The following is a 12,492-nucleotide window of genomic DNA, read 5'->3' as shown; positions in this document are numbered from 1 at the left end:
CTAAATGATAAAACATAATGATCAAGATGTCATGGTGCCTCTTTCAGTCTCCTCCCCCTCCCTCCTCTGCTCTGTTCCTGACGTGACCAGCTGACTCCACTCACCTCATCAAGCCGCTGCTTCTTAAGGAGATCCAGTGCCAGTATTCAAAGCCAGTTTGTTGTTCCTCTACGGTGCATAGTCTGGTCAACTCTAGTATCTTGTTCATGTCTAGTTGCCTTTCGCTAATTCTTCCTTCGCCTCGCCTACAGGATTATTCATCCACGAGTACTCACCTGGTCACTGTCGTCATCTCTGGTTCCACGTCTCATCTCCTGCACAAGAAATGGCTTGCTGTCTGTACCTGGATGGAAATCTATGCCAAGTCTTTCATGTATTGTAATAGAGCTGTGAATTAAAAAGCCTGGAGCAAGATTCACCAAATTTACACCACTTCGACATTTCACACCAAACCTCTTCCAACTGTAGGTGGCAAACATGTGCTGGTAAAGGGTAGCAAAAGAAGTAGAAGTTCACTTTTTACATTGTGCATATACTTTTAGATGGTTTCTTTTTTCAAACGTGACACAAACACACTTTTGTTTGGTTGAACATAAAATGTGTTAACACATTTCGGTGTTCTTCTTCTTATTACAATTTGCTTCACTGATTTATTGTTGTGCTTTTAGAGTTACTGGTGCTGAGGGGTACATTGCTGCTTCTGCTGCCATCTGCTGCTGGAACCACCAAGTCAGGCCTGACACAAGAAAGCATTCCAGTCAGCAGAGGCTTTATATTCAGCAGGCAGCTAATTGGACTGAACCATCGCTTGGGGGAGAAGATGTGTTGCTTTACTTTTCTATTTTGAATGTTCCTCAGTGTCATTCATTTGTGTATGTTAATTTACCACAGGATGGACATTATTTTAGTTTATTTGCTGTTTTTTGTCTTAGTCTTTTTCAGATCCTCCTTGTGTGTCGGTCTGGTCAGCCGCTGTCCATGTTCTCTTGTGTTTTCAATTAGCTAGGTCAATTTAAGTATGTTTGTTTGTCTGTTCAGTTGTCCTCCTCTGTTCAATTTAAAGCTTTAGTTATTTCTATTACTTTGACCTCTTTTAATGGCCGGTTTTGTCCATCTAAACGTTTTGAAAAACAAATTAAAATATTTTTGATATCTTTTGCTGTCCTTGACTTATGCTGCTGAGTCCACCACACGTGTCTTGTGGAAACACCATGGGCTGAATGTGCATCACATGCCTAATGTGAATGTAGCATTACACTATTTCATTGCAGCAAATCTTAATATATTAATGCAATACATGACTTTAGAAACTTTAGTGTCATTTTGTGTATCTGCTGTTTCTTTTCTACCAATCTTTTTACTTCAGATTTTTTTCAATATAGCTATGGCTCTGCAGCTTTGTTTTTGGGGTTCAACATTTTTAAATTTCGTTTCTATTTTATTTCTAACAACAGAAGCATTTGACATCTGCAGAGCATTCCGAAGTTAGACTGAACTTTTGAGGAAAGTAGGCATTATTTGACTGGGAAATAAACCCTGCAATTCAAGGCTGTCTCGTTCAGTGTGGTGCTGATGCTGCATGGAACAGTGTGTTCATTCACACAAAGAGGCGCATTCTATTTGTGTGAAAAGGCACTTCCCCCCCCACCCATCCCTCCTGTTGGCTTTTCTGTTTTCCCTTGAAAATAAAAGATCTAAAAATGGCTCAGGCACAGCACAGTCTGCTATTTTTAGCATCCTGTGAAGGAACAAGATGGTTGCAGAGGAGCTAAAGTGTATACAGAGGTTTCTATAAATACAAGCACAACACATGAGAGGGCAAAATCTGCAGCTTTAGATTTCCCTCTCTGCTCTTTTAGAGGGAGCGTGCGCAAACCTGCTGCTTCATAGCTATTAAATCTTATTTACTGTCATTCACTACAGGTCTATTCTTGTAGAGCTAAACCCATTCTCCACTCTGCTTTGGAATGTTTCTCAATGAATAATTGACTAGATAGGTATTTTTGACCATGCCTCTCTTGGGCGCTGCTTATAAATAGCTCGTGTGCCGCAAAGCGTGCATGGATTTGTAAGGGGTGTTAAGCCTAGGAGTAGGAGCTCTGTTATGTAATAGACATGTGAGTTGGCACACCACAGAAACACTGCATTGAATGGGTGTGCGTGATGCTCTGTTCCCATTGAGTGTTTTCAGGGCGATAGTATTCTCACTGGGACGTCCTTTGTTAAGTCTGCTGCAGCTGAGGCAGCTAATTTTATTATTGCACTGGCAAGCCAGCTTACTGCAGATAGACTTTTAGAAATGTAAACCTAACCTAACGCAAGGATTTATGCACCATAAACTAACAACTAAACTGTTACTAAGTATTGACCACAGACAGAAAATGACCATTTCTGTTGTTTCTAAAATAAAATATAAGTGTATATGTGTGACTATTGGGATCCACTTTTATTCATTTAAAAAATATATATACATATATATATATATATATATATATATATATATATATATTATATAACTTGCACCCTTACATACACACATGCAAACAGCCAAACACAAAGTGCACTTCCCATGTTGACAAATTATATTTAGCTCACTGTGGCATGATGATGAAGTACTGAATGGGTGCCACTGCATGATATTACATAACATTAGTGAGTTTTCTTCCATGGGTGCACTGGATGTAGACTAGCACAAAGAACTGGGAGAAAAAGATTTAAAAATCATTCTTTCAGTACTTTGTTTTTTTTGCACAATACTGCAGTTATAGGAATATAGTCTGATTTTTTTAATTTTATGTAGTTTTTCAACAACAACATTCAGTTGCTGAAGCTAAAATTCAAATGTTCTGGTTGCACAATGCAGCAAAGACACTGAAATTTAGTGCAAAATAAATCCACTGGAAAGAAGTAGAAAGAGATTCATTGAGCAAAGCAGCACAAACAATGAAAATGGTTCAATAAAACCCATTGACTATGAGAAAGATGGACTGAGTGACTCCTCCCCCAATGCTCCAAACAGGAAGTACTTGATCACTCCAGGATGCCAAAATTCCATAGACCTCTATTTAGAAATAAACAGCATTATCTCAGTCATTGTATTTGTCAGAATAATTATTCTTGTTCTGCTACCTTTTTTTAGCATGTTCTTGATCATCCTATTTTTTTCATGTTATTTTAGTGTGTATTTCAAGTTATAAACTGGCCATTCAGATAACTCAATAAAAGTCTGTGGTCTGGCTTCAACATGGCTTAATATTATTATTATTTTTTTTTTTTTTTTTTTTTTTTTAACTTGTCCTGTCCAACAGCTAGGCAGACAGATGAGAGCTGAGGGCCTCTTGGGTTGGACATATTTTACTTTAACAAGAGGGGTTATTAATCTTCAGACAAACCAAAGGTATGTCTCAATAAACCCCTTTTGTAATTGAGGCCAATCTTTATTAATTTCAAACATGTCTGAAAATCTTTGGTGTTGGACCGGACGGAAAAGGAAAGAGGGGAAGAAGAGAGAGGGACGTTAGAGAGAGGGGGGGTAGGGGGTGATAATAGGAGGGGAAGGGGGATAAGACCATGAAGCAGCATAAAGCAACAAGTTTACTGGTTGTTAATCATTATGGTAAGGTTCAAATGTAAAAAAAAAAACAAAAAAAAAAGGGTGGAGCCTGTCCACACACACACTCAAATGTTATAAACACACCTGTTAGTTGCAAAAATGTCCACCTGTCGACATGTACACAAAACAGATAGTTTTCACACGCATACTTATGCCTTAAAACCAACTAGTGTGAAATATTTCAGTCATTCAGTCTGTTGAGCTAACACCTGTGCTCAGGTGAGTGTTTATGTTCTTCTAAAATGGATGGTGGAACGTGAAAAGAAGGAGGGAGAGTGCCCAGCCATCCCCACCCCAAGACCCCCACCGCACCAGCAGCGGCAGCCGGATTCCCCCCAACGCCACACGGGAACCGGCAGGGAACAACCGCCGCCCGGGCGACCAAGCCCGCCACCCAGGCCAGGGCCAGCAGGACCGCCGCAAGGCCCCCAGAGCCAGAGAGCAGGGAGGCACGGAGGGAAAGAGGGCGCCGCCCCAGCCCAACCAGGAGAGCAGCCCCCCCGCCGCGCCGGGAGAACCCAACGCAGGGCCCCACCGGAGAAGGACGCCCACAGCCCCAGACGAGCACCCCACCACCACCCAGGAGTTCCGGGCATCCCCCCGCCCCAACCCCAGGTACGGGCCAGGACCCCCCAAGGGAGACCCACTCCGCACTCCAGGCAGCCACCCGCCCGGCCCACGGTTGGTCCAGGGAGGAGCGAGGCAGGGGCCCGCCGCCCCCGCCCAGAAGGGGGGAACCCCGGGGAAAAAAGAGGGCCCACAAGGGGTGTTGTAAATATGGCCCGACCAGGCTCGGCCACAGTTGGAAATTTGGCGGGGCCCAGCACTCAGGAGCAAGGACCAGAACCCACCCCCCAGGGACACGAACACCCCCGGCTCAGATGTAATGTGAACCCCCCCACCGCGCGGAGAGAGCACCGCCGGGCCCAGGAAGCCAGCACCCCGGGGACACAGCCGCCGTTGCAAAGGGGCCCGTACCCCCCACCAGGGAAGAGGCAGGGGACAGATGGTCCTAGGTCCCACCTTCCTTGCAAAATGTGTGTGCGTGTATGTGTGTTTGAGAGAGTGTGTGTGTGCATGTGTGTGTGTTTATGTTGGGATGTATATATTGAGGGGGGAGGGGTGTGTGTACACAGGGGGGTGCGGTTAAAATTGGAGGGTAGGGCACTAAGGGGACGTCTCCTGATTACTCACAGTGACGTCCCCTCACCCTCCCCACCAAGGGGCCCTAAATGTCTAAGGTGCGGTTAAAATTGGCGGGTAGGGTGCTAGGAGGACATCCGCTGCTTGCTGGCAGTGATGTCCAAGCACCCCCCCTACCAAGGGCCCTACATGTCTAAGGTGCAAATAAAACCGAAAGAGGGGGGGCCCACTCCATACGGCAACCACAGGAGGGGGGTCACTGCCTAGTAAACCCCCCCCCCCAAGGCTCATCGCAGGCTAAGCCCCCCACCCCCTCACCCTATTATGAGGTTATATGAGGAAGGGGGTAAGTTGGGGACAGATGATAGACTGTCCCCCGGTGGTCAAACAGCCGTCCCCCGCCCCCCCCCCCCCAGCAAGGGGGCCAGGCCCACCCAGCCCCGGGGCCCCACCCCCGGAGGCGCAGACACCCCAGGCCCAGCACCACCACCCCCACACAGAGAGAGGGGAGCCAGAAAGCGCCGGCCCCCCCCGGAGCAAGCCCAGGCCCCCACCCCCAAACGCCGGCCCTAGAAGAGCTCTGGTCAGGCCTCGACGGGACCGAGGCAGCCAACCGGCCGGGGAAACCGCCGATGGCCTCAGCGGAGACCCCGACCCGTCAACCCCCCCTGCCCCGTACCAATAGTGCCCCCCCCCCTCCCCCAGAATGCCCCCCCACAGGACAGGGCCGACAAGACCCCCACCCCACCCCACCCCCAGACCCCGCAGCCGAAGCGGATGACACCCAGAGCGACCGGGGGCCCCAAGAGGGTTGTCCCGTCCCGCCCCAGAGCCAGGGAAGGGCCGATCCCAGCCCCAGGTGTAGACGGGAAGCCTATCCAGCGCCGCTGGGCCCCCCCCCGAGCAGCGCCCCCCGCCAACCCCCCCCAGCACAGGCAAAGGGACCACCCCCCCAAGCCAAGCCAGACCACCACCCCACCCCCCCACCACGCACCCCCACACCCAAGCCCAGAGGACCACGCAGCGCCCCAGGCCGCCCCACCCAGGCGCCGGACCCGACCCCCCGACCAACGGAGCCCCCACCACCCCCGGCCAGGCACCGGAGGCCCCGACCCCCACCCCGGCCCACGGCAGAAGGGCAAGGAGCAGCGACGACCATGCCCCCCCCACCCCCTAAGTCACGGAGTTAGCTATGGGAGACCAGAGAGACCGAATTCTTTCAAAGTTACTTGAACTTTGGGCTGACATTTTTTCCAAGCTGATATGATCAAGCAGCAGATTTCTGTGTTGACTTATATTTATATTTTTTTTGCTTTTCCAATTTATTAAAATAGTTTTTTTAGCAATGCAAAGAGTTATGAAAATGATAGAGCCTAATCCTCCTTCTACATCGATGGCACTCATGTCACCAAGCACACAAAGTGACGGTGAAGCTGTGATTGAAACCTTAAGCCAGACTGATAGATCGGCACATACCTGCTGCCAGAGAGCCTGGACAGGCGTGCAGAACCATAGTGCATGCATGTAATTGTCGGGTAGATTACTGTCACAGTGCTGACAAATGTCTGAGTTACTGAGACCCATCTTGAACATCCTCTGTCCAGTGTAGTAAATTCTGTGAAGAGTTTTGAAATGGATTAGCTGCAGATTTGGATTTTTTGTCATTTTAAAGGTGTTTAGACAAAGTTCTGACCAAAAACTTTCATCTGTGCTGATGCTCAAATCCGCATCCCATTTTGTTGTCGGAAGTGAAATATTGTTATCTAAATTACATAAAAGTTTGTATATTTTGGAGAGAGTTTTATTCATTGAGAAATTGATCAGAGTGGTAACTACATCTGGTAGCTTTAAATCGTTGTCTCTGTATTTAAACTTTTTAGTAATAATTGATTTAAGTTGCTGATATTCCAAGAAGTTATATATTCCATGTTTGTCTTGAAGTTCCTGGGGAGTTATGAATCTTCTATCAATAATTATGTGCTCTAGTTGTTTTATGCCCCCTGCTTGCCAAGCTGGGAAGTGGATAATTTTTTTGTTTATGAGGATGTCTGGGTTGTTCCAGATGGGTGTCATTTTGCACGGTTGAATTGATGATTTTGATATTTTGAGAAATTCCCACCAGGCTGTTAAAGTGGCATTTATATTAATACTTTTGAAACAATCCTGTTTTTTAACTATTTGACTAATAAATGGAAGATCTGACAGGTTGATCTTTCCACATAACGCCTGTTCCAAGTCTAACCATGAGTTGGTTTCTGGATTATTTTTTAACCATTTTAAGATGTATTGTAATCTATTTGCAAGAAAGTAATTGTGGAAGTTAGGTAATTCTAATCCTCCACAGCTTTTTGCAGATTTTAAAGTTTTTAGACTAATTCTTGCAGGTTTATTGTTCCATAGAAAGCTTGATATGGATGAGTCTAATGTTTTGAACCATTTTAATGGCGGTTGTGTGGGAATCATTGAGAAGAGATAATTAACTTTGGGTAAGATTTTCATTTTAACCGTGGCTACCTTGCCCATAAGGGACAAAGGCAGGTTGGTCCAGCGTGTTAGATCGTCCTGTATGTTTTTCAGTAATGGGGTGTAGTTTAGCAGCACCAGTTCTGATATTTTGGGGGAAAAATAAATACCTAGATATTTTATATTGCCTGATTTAACTGGTATTGTGAGTCCTTGCTCCGCATTACTGTTCAGTGGTAATAAAACAGATTTATTCCAATTAATGGAATAGTCTGATATAGAAGAGAATTCATTAATGATTGTTGCCGTTTCATTTACAGAATGTATATTACTTAAAAACAGTAATATGTCATCTGCATAGAGACTAATTTTATGATGGCTGTGTTTGGTTTTAATTCCTTTAATACTCTCATTCTGTCTTATTGCTGCAGCTAGAGGCTCGATAAATATTGCAAAAAGAGAGGGGGAGAGTGGGCAACCCTGTCTAGTTCCTCTTCCAAGAAAAAACCTGTTGGAAGTCTGTTTATTAGTTCTAACTGATGCATTGGGGTTGTGATATAATATTTTGATCCAATTGATGAATGATTCTCCAAACCCAAACTTATGGAGGGCAGCAATGAGGAACTTCCAATTTACTCTATCAAAGGCTTTTTCAGCATCCAGTGATAGTATAGTCATTTCCTGGTTTTTGATGGTGGCAAAGTCTATTATGTTAACGAGTCTGCGGACATTGTCATCCGAGTGTCTGCCTTTGATGAATCCAGTTTGATCAAAGTCAATTATGTGAGGAGTGACTTTTTCTATTCTCTGTGCTAGTGCTTTGCAGATAATTTTTACATCTGCATTAATTAAAGAAATGGGGCGATAGCTTGAAGGACTCGTGGGGTCTTTGTCTGGTTTTAGAAGAAGGATAATGTTGGCAGAGTTCATGTTAGGTGGTAGAGATTGGCTTTCATATATAAATTTTACCGTTTTATAAAACGTTGGTGCCAGTTGTTCCCAGAATTCCTTATAAAACTCTGCAGGAAAGCCGTCAGGCCCTGGTGCTTTACCATTAGGCATAAGTAACAGAGCTTCATGAAGCTCAGACAACGAGAGCGGAGAGTCTAAATTTGTGATTTGATCTTCGTTTAACTTGGGCAGGTTTATATTGTTGAGAAATGAGTTGATGCTTTGTTCTGATGGATTGATCTGTGGAGTGTATAAGTTTTGATAAAAGTCTTTAAACGCATTATTAATTTTTACCGGGTCATGGGTGACATTCCCTGTTTGGTCCATAATCGAAGTGATTGTTGATTTTTCTTTATTAATTTTAAGCTGATTAGCTAGAAATTTGCCAGATTTATTTGAGTTTTCATATCTTTCCAGTCGAAGCCTTTGTATCTGGAATTGTGTTTGTTTATTGATGATGTCATTTAACTGCAGCTTTAAATTTTTCAGGTCCCCCAGTATGTGTTCCTGTGCAGAATCAGCATAAGCAGTCTCCAGGGTTTTGATTTTATTTTCTAATTCTAATAAATCTGCTTTCTCCTTGCGTTTTTTATGCGTTGAATAAGAGATGATTTTCCCTCTCATGACTGCTTTTGCTGCTTCCCAAAGAATACTTGGTGATATTTCAGAAGTATCGTTGAATTCTAAGAAGGTTGCCCACTCTTTTTTAAAGAATTCAATAAATTCCTGGTCTTTTAACAGAGACGTATTAAACCTCCAGGTTGAACCCGAGGGTCTGGGTACTTCCCTTGAAATAGTAACAGAAACTGGTGCATGGTCACTGATAATAATTGGATGAATGTTGGAACTTTTAATTTCTTTCAAAAGGGAGTTACTGACTAATAAATAATCTAAACCAGATTGTGAATGGTGAACTGGAGAAAAAAAGGTGAACCCCTTAGTGTTTGGATGACATGAGCGCCAAGCGTCGCAGAGACCCAGATCATTCATGTACTGCTTTAGAATACTTGCAGACTGCCATGTACGCTGGTTTGCTGCTGTGCTGAGTCTGTCAAGTTCAGGGTCCAAAACAAGGTTGACGTCTCCTCCTATAATGATTGTGGAGTCAGAGTGAACTGAGAGTGAGGTGAAGAATCTGTGAAAGAAGGAAGAGTCGTCAACATTAGGACCATAGATGCTGGCTATGCAAAAGTCCTTGTTCTGAATGGATATATTAATGATTACAAATCTGCCTTCTGGGTCAGTAACTGTATCCTTATGAGTAAATGTAACATTTTTATTAATCAAAACTGCAACCCCTCTTTGTTTGGAGTTGAAACTGGCAGAATACATAGCTGGATACTGGGAACAGCACAGGAGATGACCAGCTGATAATGATAAATGGGTCTCCTGCAGCAGAGCTATATCTGCTTTAAGATCATTCAGGTGATTTAACACTTTCAATCTCTTTGGCCCAGAACCAAGTCCGTGCACATTCCAGCTAACGATGTTAAGACTGTTCATAGCTGTTCTAACCGGGAGAGTGCAAGGCTAAATAGTGCGTGTGCCCGTCCGTGTGCGCGTGCCCGCTGTGCGTACCTGCTACACTGACAAGCGCTATGGGTGAACGTGTCTTGGCTATGAGCTGCATGTTATGTGCGTCCTGTGTGAGCCTAAGTGAGGTTTTTGCAGTTTATCAACGTGTGTGTGCGGGATCGCGTGTGCATGCTCTTATGCGCGCTAGTATGCGCGCGCGCCCGTTCCGTGCATAAATAAATACTCACCGTGGTTGCGTTGACTTTACCTGATTCACATATGAGGACATGGGAAGGGGGGGGGACAAGAGAAAAGAGAGAGGGAAAGAGAAAGAACAAAAAACAAAAACAACGAAACAACAACAGAAACATGAATGTGAGAGAAAGAAAAAACACTTTTCCTGAGAGGTGTGGATTATTGATGATCCGATTATTTCCTAGTTAAATAAGTTTGCGGGTTTCTTCTGGGCAGCGCAGATGTCAGTGCGCCTCTGAAAGCCTTCAGCACAGCCAGGGTGTTACCTCTGGGTCCCGGAACAGCTTGCCATTCACAAAAAGTTTATCAACGGCAACCACCGCACGGGCTCCAGCAGACAGGTGCTTCCTCCTCAGCGGGAAGAGGATTTTCCGCCGACGGAGGATCTCGCCTGGAAACTGATCATTCACGCTGTAATGTGTGTCTTTCAGCTCTCGCCCTCTGCTTTTTACCTGCATCTTTTGTTTATAATGTTCAAATTTAGCAACAATAGGACGGGGACGCTGATTGTCCGGCCTTTTTCCTCCGAGCCGGTGAACCCTGTGGAAGGAGATCTTCTGGACCTCTTCCTTGGGGAGCTTCAGGTGGACCTCTATAAAGGACTTAACAATGTTCTCTGGGACTTCCCCTGCCTCTTCTGGAATCCCTGCGAACACTAGATTGTCCCTCATGCTCCTCGCCTGAAGATCCAGGAGGGTTTCCTTGATGGATCGGTTTTCCTCAGAGAGACGGGCGGTGTCGTGGCCCAAGGTCTTCACGGTCTCTCTGAGGGCCTGGTTCTCCGCTGCGAGCTCCTGCACCTGCTGTTGGCTGAACTCCAGAGACTCTCGCAGACCTTGGAATTCCTTATGGAGGATCTCCAGCAGATTTAAACGGCAATCAAGGCTGGAGAGCCTTTTATCAATTGAATCCAGGATATCACTCATGTTGCTGCCTGGGGAGGAGGCAGCCCCCGGGGAGTCTTCGGGACGGTTGCGTTTGGTGGACGGAGTGGCGGTGTTGGATTTCTTCATGAGGCAGGTATTGAAACACTCGTCGATGTAATTCTCCAGATCCTCCAGGTCCTCCAGGTCATCCAGGCTGGCAAATGCTTGACAAACTTTTTTAGATTTTTATTTTTTAAACTTTCTGGATTATTTAAATATGGCGGTGTAATTAAATAAATCAAAAATGTTTGTTCACAACTTACGCGCCGCCAAGTAAACTCACCACACTCCTCTCGTCGGCTCTCGCGATACTACAGCATCACGTGCTCCCCAGCATCCGTGCTCCCCAGCATGGCTTAATATTAGAAGAAACTTCAAGCACACTTATATTCTGCTGCACAACAGTGTCTTTTCTGTTCAGAGGCAAATTTCTTAATGTTTATAACTGCAGTAACCCTTGTGCTATCCTAGGCACTTTAACATTGGAAGTTGGGTCATCTAGACCCACTAGACAGTGCGCTGAACCTTTTTTCTTCAATGATTTGTGATCTTCAATGGTGTCCATGGATTACATGAAATCTTTCCACCTTTATCCACCTTTGTCATGGTAGGGAGAACACGTCAAAGTAAGGGTGGGGTCATCTAAGATAGCACCAGGGTTAAATAAATAGATTCTTCACCAATGCTGACATGTTTATATTTCTTATTAAAGTAGAAAAAGGATGAAGGCACACCAAAGTCATAATGATAGAAAATATCATGTTTGACTTTTTGGCATTTTAAATTGAGGTAAATTTGCTTAGTTTATCTGACACAGGGGAGATTTTATTTTGAAAGGAGCTGGTGTTGCTGTCAAAAATGAAATGGAATTGGGACATATAGAAAAACCACATAGAAAAATAAAATGTTAAAACATGAGCTGGAAAACCATCTACTACGGCTGGTTTCAAGCAAGTTTTCAGAGATTACTGGCAAGAAATTTAAAGATAAAATGAAACTCAAAATTGCCTTCTCTTGGTATTTCTTTATTCAAATCACTGTGAGTCAGGAGCAGACACAAAAAAAGCAGTTTTAAAAAGGTTGTATTTATGATGTAGAAACTACAATGGGCGGGGCACCAGCTCCCTGCTCCGCTGCATTCTGATGCATCCACTTGCAGACAAATAGATCCATGTATGTCTTTATTTTCCTCGTCCGAGCTGGCATCTGGATCAAAACTGTACGGCTGGATGGCTCTAACGTTGCTTGTCATTTTTGTTGCATCACTAATGTTTGGTTGGGGTTGACAGGGGCTGTAAGCTAGCAGAAGTATAAACAGAGAGCTCTCAGGAAAGGTGGGAGGAAGGGGAAGGAGTTGCTCTGTGTTGACGGTTCCGCCGACAACTCAGAGGCGAATTTCTAATGAAGTCTTGCCGCTCTGCAGAAACTAGAATTCGACACAGGTTTCTTGATTTGGGCGAAAATCATCGATGTTGGGAGTGGGACTTGTCTTCGTGGATGTCTTTGTAAGTACTCTGGCAGTGAAGTATTGGCTTTTCATTGGGTCAGAGACATAAATGCCTCCACCACCTCCTTTGAACCATCTGTCTTCCCTCTGCAGAACATGCTGACCCCAGAGGACTCTCG

The sequence above is a fragment of the Oryzias latipes genome, chromosome 3 (genome assembly GCF_002234675.1).
Source record: "Oryzias latipes chromosome 3, ASM223467v1".
NCBI lineage: Eukaryota > Metazoa > Chordata > Actinopteri > Beloniformes > Adrianichthyidae > Oryzias > Oryzias latipes.
This window is presented reverse-complemented; position numbering follows the sequence as displayed.